At 37.9% G+C, this 14206-nt stretch overlaps 2 long non-coding RNA genes across 5 annotated transcripts in view; one reads left to right on the top strand and one right to left on the bottom strand.

Annotated features, from left to right (window-relative positions):
• The window catches only part of LOC309861340, a 330227-nt gene that overhangs the window by 8160 nt on the left and 307861 nt on the right, over window positions 1-14206 (bottom strand). The window contains exon 3 of the long non-coding RNA XR_014309886.1: window positions 8620-8693. This is a non-coding gene — a long non-coding RNA (uncharacterized lncRNA). The remainder of the gene's footprint in view (window positions 1-8619; window positions 8694-14206) is intronic.
• The window catches only part of LOC309861338, a 650329-nt gene that overhangs the window by 556963 nt on the left and 79160 nt on the right, over window positions 1-14206 (top strand). The window lies entirely within an intron of this gene.

The raw sequence follows: 14206 nt of genomic DNA, 5'->3' as shown, positions 1-14206 counted from the left end.
TGTTTTGTGAGATTAAGAGTCACTTATGGTTTGTCTCCCTCCCAATCCCATCTTGTTTCATTTATTCTTCTCCTACCCCCTTAACCCCTCATGTTGCATCTCCACTTCCTCATATCAGGGAGATCATATGATAGTTGTCTTTCTCCGCTTGACTTATTTCGCTAAGCATGATGCCCTCTAGTTCCATCCACGTTGTCGCAAATGGAAAGATTTCATTTCTTTTGATGGCTGCATAGTATTCCACTCTGTATATATACCAATCTTCTTGATCCATTCATCTGTTGATGGACATCTAGGTTCTTTCCATAGTTTGGCTATTGTGGACATTGCTGCTATAAACATTTGGGTGCACGTGCCCCTTTGGATCACTATGTTTGTATCTTTAGGGTAAATACCCAGTAGTGCAATTGCTGGGTCATAGGGCAGTTCTATTTTCAACATTTTGAGGAACCTCCATGCTGTTTTCCAGAGTGGTTGCACCAGCTTGCATTCCCACCAATAGTGTAGGAGGGTTCTCCTTTCTCCGCATCCTCGCCAGCATCTGTCATTTCCTGACTTGTTGATTTTAGCCATTCTGACTGGTGTGAGGTGATATCTCATTGTGGTTTTGATTTGTATTTCCCTGATGCCGAGTGATATGGAGTACGTTTTCATGTGTCTGTTGGCCATCTGGATTTCTTCTTTGCAGACATGTCTGTTCATGTCTTCTGCCCATTTCTTGATTGGATTATTTGTTCTTAGGGTGTTGAGTTTGCTAAGTTCTTTATATATTTTGGACACTAGCCCTTTATCTGGTATGTCGTTTGCAAACATCTTCTCCCATTCTGTCAGTTGTCTTTTGATTTTGTTAACTGTTTCCTTTGCTGTGCAAAAGCTTTTGATCTTGATGAAATCCCAATAGTTCATTTTTGCCCTTGCTTCCCTTGCTTTTGGCGATGTTCCTAGGAAGATTTTGCTGCGGCTAAGGTCGAAGGGGTTGTTGCTTGTGTTCTCCTCAAGGATTTTGATGGATTCCTTTCTCACATTGAGGTCCTTCATCCATTTGGAGTCTATTTTTGTGTGTGGTGTGAGGAAATGGTTCAATTTCATTTTTCTGCATGTGGCTGTCCAATTTTCCCAACACCATTTATTGAAGAGGCTGTCTTTTTTCCATTGGACATTCTTTCATGCTTTGTTGAAGATTAGTTGACCATAGAGTTGAGGGTCTATTTCTGGGCTCTCTATTCTGTTCCATTGATCTGTGTGTCTGTTTTTGTGCCAGTACCATGCTGTCTTGATGATGACAGCTTTGTAATAGAGCTTGAAGTCCGGAATTGTGATGCCACCAACTTTGGCTTTCTTTTTCAATATCCCTTTGGCTATTCAAGGTCTTTTCTGGTTCCATATAAATTTTAGGATTATTTGTTCCATTTCTTTGAAAAAGATGGATGGTACTTTGATAGGAATTGCATTAAATGGGTAGATTGCTTTAGGTAGCATAGACATTTTCACAATATTTATTCTTCCAATCCAGGAGCATGGAACATTTTTCCATTTCTTTGTGTCTTCCTCAATTTCTTTCATGAGTACTTTGTAGTTTTCTGAGTATAGATTCTGTGCCTCTTTGGTTAGGTTTATTCCTAGGTATCTTATGATTATGGGTGCAATTGTAAATGGGATTGACTCCTTAATTTCTCTTTCTTCTGCCTTGTTTTTGGTGTAGAGAAATGCAACTGATTTCTGTGCATTGATTTTATATCCTGACACTTTACTGAATTCCTGTACAAGTTCTAGCAGTTTTGGAGTGGAGTCATTTGGGTTTTCCACATATAGTATCATATCATCTGTGAAGAGTGATAGTTTGACTTCTTCTTTGCCGATTTGGATGCCTTTAATTTCCTTTTGTTTTCTGATTGCTGAGGCTAGGACTTCTAGTACTATGTTGAATAGCAGTGGTGATAATGGACATCCCTGCCATGTTCCTGACCTTAGCGGAAAAGCTTTCAGTTTTTCTCCATTGAGAATGATATTTGCGGTGGGTTTTTCATAGATGGCTTTGATGATATTGAGGTATGTGCCCTTTATCCCTACACTTTGAAGAGTTTTGATCAGGAAGGGATGCTGTACTTTGTCAAATGCTTTCAGCATTTATGGAGAGTATCATATGGTTCTTGTTCTTTTTTTTATTGATGTGTTGTATCACATTGACTGATTTGCGGATGTTGATCCAACCTTGCAGCCCTGGAATAAATCCCACTTGGTCGTGGTGAATAATTTTTTTAATGTACTGTTGAATCCTATTTTGGTGAGAATTTTCACATTTGTGTTCATCAAGGATATTGGTCTGTAGTTCTCTTTTTTCATGGGATCCTTGTCTGGTTTTGGGATCAAGGTGATGCTGGTGGCATCAAATGAGTTTGGAAGTTTTCCTTCCATTTCTATTTTTTGGAACAGTTTCAGGAGAATAGGAATTAGCTCTTCTTTATATGTTTGGTAGAATTCCCCCCAGAAGCCATCTGGCCCTGGGCTTTAGTTTGTTTGGAGATTTTTGATGACTGTTTCAATGTCCTTACTGGTTATGGGCCTGTTCAGGCTTTCTATTTCTTCCTGGTTCAGTTGTGGTTGTTTATATGTCTCTAGGAATGCATCCATTTCTTCCAGATTATCAAATTTGTTGGCATAGAGTTGCTCATAGTATGTTTTTATAATGGTCTGTATTTCTTTGGTGTTAGTTGTGAACTCTCCTCTTTCATTCATGATTTTATTTATGTGGGTCCTTTCTCTTTTCTTTTTGATAAGTCTGGCCAAGGGTTTATCAATCTTATTAATTCTTTCAAAGAACCAGCTCCTAGTTTCGCTGATTTATTCTATTTTTTTGGTTTCTAGTTCATTGATTTCTGCTCTGATCTTTATGATTTCTCTTCTTATGCTGGGTTTAGGGTTTCTTTCTTGTTCTTTCTCCAGCTCCTTTAAGTGTAGGGTTAGGTTGTGTACCTGAGACCTTTCTTGTTTCTTCAGAAAGGCTTGTACCGCTATATATTTTCCACTCAGGACTGCCTTTGTTGTTTCCCACAGTTTTTGAACCATTGTGTTTTCATTATCATTTGTTTCCATGAATTTTTTAAATTCTTCTTTAATTTCCTGGTTGACCCATTCATTCTTTAGAAGGATGCTGTTTATTCTCCATGTATTTGGGCTCTTTTCACATTTCCTCTTGTGATTGAGTTCTAGCTTCAGAGCATTGTGGTCTGAAAATATGCAGGGAATGATCCCAATCTTTTGATACCAGTTGAGACCTGATTTAGGACTGAGGATGTGATCTATTCTGTAGAATGTTCCATGTGCACTAGAGAATAATGTGTATTCTGTTGCTTTGGGATGAAATGTTCTGAATATATCTGTGATGTCCATATGGTCCAGTGTGTCATTTAAGGCCTTTATTTCCTTGCTGATCTTTTGCTTGGATGATCTGTCCATTTCAGTGAGGGGAGTGTGAAAGTCCCCTACTATTGTATTATTGTTGATGTGTTTCTTTGATTGTGTTATTAATTGGTTTATATAGTTGGCTGCTCCCACGTTGGGGGCGTATTTAAGATTGTTAGATCTTCTTGTTGGACAGACCCTTTGAGTATGATATAGTGTCCTTCCTCATCTCTTATTATAGTCTTTGGCTTAAAATCTAATTGATCTGATATAAGGATTTCCACCCCTGCTTTCTTCTGATATCCATTAGGATGGTAAATTGTTTTCCACCCCCTCACTTTAAATCTGGAGATGTTCTGGTTTAAAATGATTTTCTCGTAGGCAACATATAGATGTGTTTTCTTTTTTTATCCATTCTGATACCCTGTGTCCTTTGATTGGGGCATTAACATTCAGGATAACTATTGAAAGATGTGAATTTAGTGCCATTATATTACCTGTAAGGTGACTGTCCTGTATATTGTCTCGGTACCTTTCTGATCTTCTACTTATAGTTTCTCTCTTTGCTTAGAGGACCCCTTTCAATATTTCCTGTAGAGCTGGTCTGCTGTTTGCAAATTTTTTCAGTTTTTGTTTGTCCTGGAAGCTTTTAATCTCTCCTTCTATTTTCAATGATAGCCTAGCTGGATATAGTATTCTTGGCTGCATGTTTTTCTCGTTTAATGCTCTGAATATATCATGCCAGCTCTTTCTGGCCTGCCAGGTCTCTGTGGATAAGTCTGCTGCCAATCTAATATTTTTACCATTGTATGTGACAGACTTCTTTTCCCGGGCTGCTTTCAGGACTTTTTCTTTGTCACTAAGACTTGTAAATTTTATTATTAGGTGACATGGTGTGAACCTATTCTTATTGATTTTGAGGGGGGTTCTCTGCACATCCTGGACTTTGATGCTTGTTCCCTTTTCCATATTGGGGAAATTCTCTCCCATAATTCTCTCCAGTATACCTTCTGCTCCCCTCTCTCTTTCTTCTTCTTCTGGAATCCCAATTATTCTAATGTTGTTTCGTCTTATGTTGTCACTTATCTCTCGAATTCTCCCCTGGTGGTCCAGTAGCTGTTTGTCCCTCTTTTGCTTAGCTTATTTATTCTCTGTCATTTGGTCTTCTATATCACTAATTCTTTCTTCAGCCTCATTTATCCTAGCAGTGAGAGCCTCCATTTTTTATTGCACCTCATTGATAGCTTTTTTGATTTCAACTTGGTTAGATTTTAGTTCTTTTATTTCTCCCGAAAGGGCTTTTATATCTCCCGAGAGGGTTTCTCTAAAATCTTACATGCCTTTTTTGAGCTTGGCTAGAACCTTGAGAATTGTCATTTTGCACTCTAGATCTGACACATTACCATTGATTAGGTCACTAGCCTTTGGTACTGCCTCTTGTTCTTTTTTTTGTGGTGGATTTTTCCGCCTTGTCATTTTGTCCAGATAAGAGTATATGAAGGAGCAAGTAAATTACTAAAAGGGTGGCAACAACCCTAGGAAAATATGCTTTAACCAAATCAGAAGAGTTCCCAAATCGTGAGGTGGGAGAAAGGGGATAAAAAGAGGTTTAGAAAGAAAGAAAAAAAAAAAAAAAGAAAAGAAACAATTAAAAAAAGAAAACAAATCAAGAAAAAGTATAAAAATATATATATTATATATTAGATAAACTAGTTAAAAAATGTTAAAAAGAAAAGTATAAAAGTTTATAAAATTTAGAAGAAGAGAAAAAAAAATGAAAAAGAAAAAAATTAAATTAACTGCAAGACTAAAGAATCATGGGTAGAAAGCCATGAGTTCCGTGCTTTGCTTTCTCCTCCTCTGGAATTCTGCTGCTCTCCTTGGTATTGAAACCGCAGTCCTTGGTATGTGAACTTGGTCCTGGCTGGATTTCTTGTTGATCTTCTGGGGGAGGGGCCTGTTGTAGTGATTCTCAAGTGTCTTTGCCCCAGGTAGAATTGCACCGCCCTTACCAGGGGCCGGGCTGAGTAATCCGCTTGGGTTTGCTTTCAGGAGCTTTTGTTCCCTGAGTGCTTTCCGTAGAGATCGGGAGGAAGGGAATGAAAATGGCGGCCTCCAGGTCTCCCGCCCGGAGGAGCCCAGAGCCCAGGACCCCACTCCTCAGTGTGCCCTCAGAGAACCACGCCCAGTTACTCCCGTTTCTGTGGCCTCCAGCCATGCTCCAAGCTTACGGAGCCTGTGATCCATTCAAGGTAATCCCGAGTTGGGAGCTCACTCCTCAGCTCTGTCTCTGTAGCCGGCTTCCCTGTTCTAATACCTGTAAGCTCTGTGACACTCAGACACCCCCGATCCTTCTGTAACCCTGGGGCCACGCTGGCCCTGCGTGGGCTTCACCCCGGTTTAGCCTTTGGAGAGATGTCCCTCAGCGGAACAGACTTTTAAAAGCCCTGATTTTGTGCTCTGTTGCTCTGCCGCTTGCCGGGAGCCGGACCCTCCCCCGGGGTCTATCTTCCCATCACTTTGGATTCACTTCTCCGCCAGTCCTACCTTTCAGAAAGTGATTGATTTTCTGTTCTAGAATTGCTGTTCTTCTTCTTTTTGATCTGCTGTTGGATTTGTAGGTGTGTGCAATCTTTAGATAAGCTATCTAGCTGATCTCCTGCTAGCTGAAGTAGTCTCAGCCTGCTACTTCTCTGCCATCTTGACTCCTCCTCTGTGTATTTTTTTTTTTAACAGTACTTTTAAAATCTAAAATCTGGGACTCCTGGGTGGCTCAATGGGTTAAACGTCCTAGAACTGAGCCCCAGATTGGGCTCCTTGCTCAGCAGGGAGTCTGCTTTACCCTCTGCCCCTCCCCCTGTTCCTTGTGTGCTTGAGAGAGACATCTCTCAAATAAATAAAAAAAAAAAAAACCTTTAAAAAATATAAAATCTATTCTTAGCTTATGGACCTTTCAAAAACTGACTCAGTTTGGTGCACAGACTAGATTGGCTTGCATGATATAGTTTGTGAAGTAGAACAAATAGGGCATTCCTGAATTGTACCATAATGAAAAAATATCCTTGAAACCTAGACTTCATTGTGAAAGAATTTTTCCCCCTTCTAAATTATAAGTATTTCCTATCACCTATGGAGAACTAGTTGCGGTAAAACTGGATTGCAGAGGGGAATGGACTTAAGGGATATTATTTTAAGACAAGAGGGAAGTAGAAAGACCTGTTGTCACTGAGAGGTAAAGCCAAAGAAAAATAGAAATTCAAGTGGCTGGACATGAGTGTCCTTGCACTTCTCCAAACTCTCAGGTCAAATTCCAAGGGTAGGAGTAGTAGAAATACCTGGTGAGGCTTGCAAGGGAAGGTTCCTAGAGAGTGGGAGTTGTTTTGCTCTTCCCAGTATATTGCCCCCCAAAAGTATAACCCAGTAAAGAAGAACCTTATCATAAATGGTGTAAATGTGTTAAAATTTATTTAGCTGCTGTTAGGCCTGCAGAAGATCTAGAGGTATCCTAATATCCTGGATGCAGGAAGAAAAGATGCTGAAAAAACAGTCATTAGGAAGAGACCCGATGTTTTAAACATGAGAGCTTCAAAGGTTCGTAATAGTTCGTAATAGTGAAATCCAACAGGGACCATAAACTTCAAAAGCAGATTTAAGTTGGATGCTCTGATAGACAAGTTTAGCAATAGGGTGAACCAGGGGCCAAACCAGGTGACTACCCCCAAGTGTGTATACTCAAAACAATGTGGTAGATCAGAGTATTTCTCAGGATTCAATCAAGCGCTAAAGAGGGAAAGGTGACCACAAATCTCCTGATTATATCTTTCTCCCCATTGAATCAGGTCAGATTCTGTGAGTGCTTTGGGCATCCTAACATGGTGTAAGTAATGAGTCAGTCTTCATATCCAGGCTTCAAGGGGCAGGCAAATTTTTCTTACTGTTTCTTGAAACACTTATTCTTGGGACAGCCATCTGAAAATCTCCAAACTCAATGTCATGAGATGCTTAGCCATAAAAGAAAGCTAAATATAAGCACTCAATAGCCCCAGTCAAGCTTCCAAGAGCCTTCGTCCTATGATATGAGGGAGCTGTGCTGGTTGTCTAGGTCAGTTGATCACTTAAAGATACCTGCAGCTTTGGCCAGTTTCTTTCTGCCTCTATATGGGAAACCTCAAGTGAGAGGCCTCCAACAGAGCCCAGTTAGTGCAAAGAGCCTTAAAAAACAGAACAACAATACAATAGATAATTCAAAGAGAGTCCAAGAACATTTCATCACTATATGGAAAAGAACTCTCTCCTGGTGAAGCATCCATGCCAGGAATGGATATTTTATGAGTGATAAATAGCCTTTATATATTAAGTTACTTAGATTTCAGGGTCAATTTTGTACCAAAGCCAAACATATAGTTTCTTGAAAAAAAAAAATGAGTTTTGGGATTTAGTGGTTATCAAAGTATGTTTTGCATACCCAGGAGTCCCTGAGATTGTTTTAGGCAAAGTCAGATCTATTTTTATATAATTGTAAGATATTTTTTGATGTTTGCATAGATGGTACACAAGCAATATTGACCAAAACTCCTGGTGCATTAGCATGAGTCATAGCAGTGACACCAAGTCACAGAAGTCATTGTATGCTTTGCTAGTCATGCACTTGAATTTAAAAACTGGCAATGTTACTTAAGAACATCCTTGACAAAGTAGTAAAAATTGCTGATTTTTTATATCTCAATCCTTGAGTATACATCTATTTTATTATCCTGTGTGACAAAATGGAAAATATGCATAAAATATTATGTAATAAGTTATGATGGTTGTGTCAAGGAAAACCACTTGGGTGCTTTTTTGAGTTGTGAGCTAAACTAGCTCTTTTTTTTTTTTTTTTTAACATCCCCCAGGATCACTGTTTTTTGGTTTTCTTTTGTTTGTTTATTTTGTTTTGCTTTTAAAGGATCACTGTTTTTATTTAAAAGAACAACTATAGAGACAGGATGATTATTTAAACTTGGCTTGAATATGAACAAAGACTACTTGTCATTTTAAGAAAAAAAAAACAGTGTCTTTGTTTTTGTTAGCAAAATAAGAGTTTTCAAGGAAAAACTAGAAATTTGGCAAGATAGACTAAATAATAACCTTCACCTTAAAAGGTCCATGCCCTCAACTCCTGGATACTTGAAGTTACATGACAAAATGAACTTTGGAAATACAATTAAGGTTACTCACCTTAAAAGAGAGAGATTATCCTGGATTTTCCTGGTGGGGAAAATCACATAAGCCTTTTAAGCAGGGTACTTTCTCTATCTAAAAGCAAAAGAGACGTTAAAGAAGAGGAGGTCAGAGAGCTTCAAAGTATGAGTGTGTAACATACTGTTGCACGTTTGGGGATGGAGAGAGCAGCATGGCTAGAAATGCAGAACTCCTTAGGGAGCTGAGAACCTTCCTGGCTGACACTATTTGAGGAACCAGGAACCAGAGACCTACAGCCACGTGGAATCAAATTCTTGTGGCAACCCGAATGATCCTGGAAGCAGATTCTCCCTCTGGCCTCCAGATAAGAGACTAGGCTGGTTAGTATATTGACTGTATCCTTGCAAGATTCAGAGTAGAAAAACTATCTAGATCCATCTGGAATTCTGAAAACATACTCTGAGATCATAAGCAAGTGGTGATTTATGGCAACAGCAGAAAACTGATACGTGTGAAAAACTTAATTGCTGCCTTGACTGATATTTCTCATAAGATCAGTCATGATATTAATGAACAGTTTTTTGATGCTGTATAATGAAATGTGTCAACATAGGGAGTATTTTCAGCCAATATTTTCCAAGAGATGTTACAAAATTATGCATGAATAGAAGACCTGTGCGAATTGAAAGGTAAACGAGTACAAAGGGAGTGCAAATAAATGAATTCATTGATAAGCTTCCAGATTACTCGGGTAATATTTATTTTTAAGATGCTCTTACTCATTGTGTTGGGTTTTGTTGTAATATTAAAAAAGAGTAACCATAATTTTGTGAAAATACTGTTAGAATATTCCTTCCTTTTCCAGCAAAATAAGTGTACAAGGCTGGGTTTTCTTTAAATATTTCAACTAAGACGTATCACTGGATTGAATACACAAGTATTTATGAAAATCCAACTATATTCTATGGATCCAGATGTCTAGACATTAAAGAGCTTTGCAAAATGTGAGGCAGCTCCACCCTTACCATTATTTGGCGGGGGGCAGTGCTTGTTTTTCATGAGAAAATTATTTGTGTTAAAATGCAATGAACTTTTATTTTGAAATCAATGTGCAGTTAACTTGTTTTTTCTGTTTTGACCTACGGTAAATAATCAAGAGATGATCCATATGAACATATAAGCAATATAACCCACATAAACAGTACATTCTACATAACCCCCTAAACTTTTGGGGTTTCTCAGCTTTTAATATGAAAGGGATCCTGAGTTCCAAAGTTCAAGAACAAAAGACTTCATTAATCCCCACAAATACGGATAACATGTGCACCTAGAAGCCCACTGCCTAATTCTTTTAAGAGCAAATGAGAACTCCTCTCTGTACCCAAAGCATCTTCAGAAAGAGAAAAGGGAGAGAAGATGCTCTGAGAAGGGAGCAAGCATTCCAGGTGTTGACTTGGAGCTTTGAAGTGAACGAAAAAGTCAATCTGAAAAAGTTTGTCTGAAACAGGAAGAAACCAAGTTCTTTTTAATTGGCCAGGTCAAGTATAACTGCCTTACCTTCATCAGCAAAAATAGGGAATCCAGTATATAATATCAGTTTTTTAAAAATTGTGTTTTACCTTTATTTTATAAAAGAGAAAACTGAGGTTTGGAGAGAGTTAATATCATGCTTTGCTTGAATTGCCCTCTGTTGCCTTCTGAGCAATATATAAATTCCTGTGCAGATAGTGCCTAATGTGGCCAGTTTCTTGGCAGTGTCACCTGTCACCAAAGTTTTGCACCTGATGTGCTTTATCTGTTTTAAAAAATGCATTTGAGAGAGAGAGAGAGAGAGAGAGAGAGAGAACACAGGACTGCAGAGGGAAGGAGAGACAATTTCCAGCAGGAGCTAAATTTGGGGCTCCATCTCAGGACCCTGACATCGTGACCTGAGCTGGAACCAAGATTCATATGCTTAATCAACTGTGCCACACAGTGCCCCGTGATATGCTTTAGGTTTCATTCAAATCTGTTGATTTTTATACTTCCTGAATACAACATCTTTGTATTCTCCCAAGCTGTGCATTTCTTTTCTGTCTTTAGAATGTCCTTTTCCTTCTGGTACACCTGCAAATCTTACACTTAAAAAGAGTTGTTATCGTCACCTCTTGTCTGAAGCCTCCATTGGCTAATTTCATGAAGATCTCCACCAAGCATGATTAATTCCTTACTTCTCTACCTTAAAAAAATTCACTTATTTCTAAATGGTACTATAAGTTTTAAGTAGGATTGTTTTGTTGACAAAACATGAGATAGAATAGTATTTTCTGATACATTGTTGAATTTGACTTTTCTACTGCTGACTTTCCATTGTACTTTTATCTCTTCTCTTCACATCCCATCTGGCATCTCTATGTGTGTTGGCCACGTTACTTTTAGTCCCTCTGATTATGTCATTTGAGAGGTGGTTGCATAGGAAACTGAGAATTGACTGTGAAACAGGGAAAACAGGTTATTTTTTTCATCTTATCTGCTGCACTGTGAACCTTGGGAAGACAGATTCTGTCTTTGTGTTCCCAGCATAGTTCTTGGCACATTCAGATGCAGTGTTGAGTAAATATGTGACTGATAAATGCATGAGTGATAACATGTTTGAATTGGATACTCTCTCACTCTTTCTAAAGGTCCTTCCAATTCATAAGCCCTTTCTTTTCTTTTGAACCTCTTTTTCATTTCTCCCTTAATTAATCTTTTCTTCCTGACTTTGTTTTCCTTCGTCTTTTTTTTTTTTTTTAATATCTAGGATTCTTTCTCTCCAATTTTCTTTTTTTCCCTCTTTTTAAAACAAAGAAATACAGACTTGTCATTTAAAATGACTATTTTGTTAGCAGCCTCTGATGGAGATTTTCCTATCTGCCATTCGCCTAACAGTGTGCACTTGCAGATAAATAGGAAATTTTACCTTTTTTTTTTTATCATAAGTGAAGATGAACATATTACCCTATTGTTCTTATAGTGAACACTTAATTGAAAAATATTCCTTTGTGACTCATTTATGGGTTTAAATGGTTTGATGTTGTTGATGAGGAGGGTACCATAATGAAATACTGCCATCAGCTAACACGTGACATTCACTAAGCCCTTAGGAAAGCAGGAATATGGTTATTGCATTTGCCACCTGGGGCCAATAAACCCCTTATAGGTTTTTATACTTTTTAGTCATTTTATGAAAAATTTACAGAAGAATAAACACACGGGAAAAAACAACAACAAAAAAAACCTAGACTTATTAATCTAAACACAGCAATACTTTCTGTATTGAGAGAACTATGGTGTACAAACATGATAAAAGGTGCAAGAATACCATCGCATATACTTTTAGCAAAATGGGATGATTTAGGGTCTGTTTTATGGCATATATTTTTCCTTTACAGTCTTAGAAATACATTGTTCCCTCAGAAGTTCTTTAGTTTTAAAAAAATTCGTAATGGGTTTCTGTTACACAAATAACCTTACTCTCATTTTTATCTCTCGAGTGCTGCTCTGATTTGTAAGACAGCTTCTTTTGTCAGTTTTCTTTGGTTTAGTGTTTTGGGGGGTAACTCAAAAATTCTGAATTCTCAATTGTGTTTGATAAAAGTAAATACAATGCAGAGAATGTCTTAGGTCTTCCTTAAGTCTTTAGAAAGATGGTGTAATACTTTAGATGATAGAATAAGAAAACCAAGGAAGGGGGTGCCTGCGTGGCCCAGTGGGTTAAGTGGCTGCCTTCGCTCAGGTCATGATCTCAGGGTCCTGGGATTGAGCCCCGCATCGGGATCTCTGCTTTTCTTTCTCTCTCTGCCTGCCTCTCTGTCTACTTGCGATCTCTCTCTCTGTCAAATAAATTTTTTAAAAAAGAAGAAGAAAGGAAACCAAGAAAGGAAATTTTACCATTCTTCTAGGCTACTCCATGATACTTTCTATCTTCCTGTTTTAGTTATTTCATACATCATTGATGGTAACTGATGAGTAATGAAGATTTAATGATAAAATAATCTCTAAGATGGCGAATAATAAAATATTTCAAAAAATCTGGGAAGTATTAAGCTCTAAAGTTCCATTATGTAGTATAGATAGATAAGACTCGCTCGATCCATACAGTAATGGCGAGATTGAGGATGAGGATGTTCTATTACATTTCTCGAAATGAGTAAAATTCCTATTTAATAGCAGGGAAACCTTAAGAATAAAAGTTATTAAAAATTCACCCTTACAAATCATTAGAACTGTTTGAAAGAGAACCTCAAAAACTGATCTGACGGAGTCAGATGATATATTGAGAGTTAATAACGTACTAGCCTATTAGTGTCATTCAGAAAACAGTCCTCTCTGTACCACACCTTTCCTATTCTATTCAGAACACATAATCTGGACAGGAAGTTGAGCTTGTTGGAAAGCGGAGGAGCAGGGAAGCTTCCAAAGCCCATTTGATCACATGGACTGTGGGATGGTGATGCCTACCTCGGTAGAGCTACAGGCCGATTGTAGCCCTGAGGAATTTTAGCAGCAGTGTGAGTGCCACATTGCTCTTCATCCTCTCATTCTCCTCTCGCTGAGCACAGCCACATTAGAGAATCCATACCGAACACCGAACATTAGGCTGGGAACCTTACAAGAAGCCTGTTCTACTTCCAAAATCCAAGAGAAGGTTCTCAACAGAATCAGAGTATAGGTTTCAATTCTGAAAAGAGACCTAAGGTCCATCTCCTGGTGGGTATACACTGAATCAATAAAAGAGTTTTTCTCATTCATGTAACAGTAAAGAACTTAAAAGAAAAAAAAACAAAAAACAACAAACAAACAAACAAAAAAAACAGAAAACTAGCCAAAGGGACCTGCAAACAAACATGACAATACAAGAAATAGGGGCTATAATTCTGAATATTCTGAGAACGAGGACTTCGAAACTGATTTGCAGTAAAATGCATGATGATAGAACTTCTAAGCAGAAGGAAAAAAAAGAAAATTAAAAGAGTTGGGTAACATAAAGTGGAGTTGCAAGGATGCTAAAATGGTACTATAAATAAAGTTCTTGTCATAGTGGTGAAGAAAGTTCTGGCATTGTAGAAATTGTGTCCAGGTTGTGGACGAGAAACTTGAAAATAGAACTAAAATAAGAAAGGAAATAAAAATGCAAAGGCAGGTAATGACATCCATCCCAAGATTTTTCAAAAGTTCAGAAAAAGTACAATGGGGGAACAGTTCATATCAGTAATATTTACTAATGGAGATACTCCTTGATAGCAGCTTCCTAACTAATGATTAGTATATTATAGTCATTTAGTCAGTATTTATTGACCAGATGGATCCTGGAAAAATTAATTGATTAGCTAAGTGTTGTCAAATGATAATCTTTAACCAAATGGGGCTGGCAGATATTTTATTTGGCCTGTATGATGTCACTTTAAGAAAAAAAAATGTTATGCTGATATTAAAGAGTGTGATTTAACAAATTCACCTGAAAAATTTGGCTGTTTGGGCACACTTAGACCCTATTTCCACATGGCACCTGGTTTTTGATTATGAGTAGTAGCTACTCCCTTTACATGGGGCTTGTATTTTGACTCAGGACCTACTTCACTACTTGTCTAGACACTGGAGT

Source organism: Mustela nivalis, assembly GCF_964662115.1.
Source record: "Mustela nivalis genome assembly, chromosome: 3".
Taxonomy (NCBI): Eukaryota; Metazoa; Chordata; class Mammalia; order Carnivora; family Mustelidae; genus Mustela; species Mustela nivalis.
Note: the sequence above shows the minus strand (reverse complement) of the source record. Positions and strands in the feature narration are given on the sequence as shown.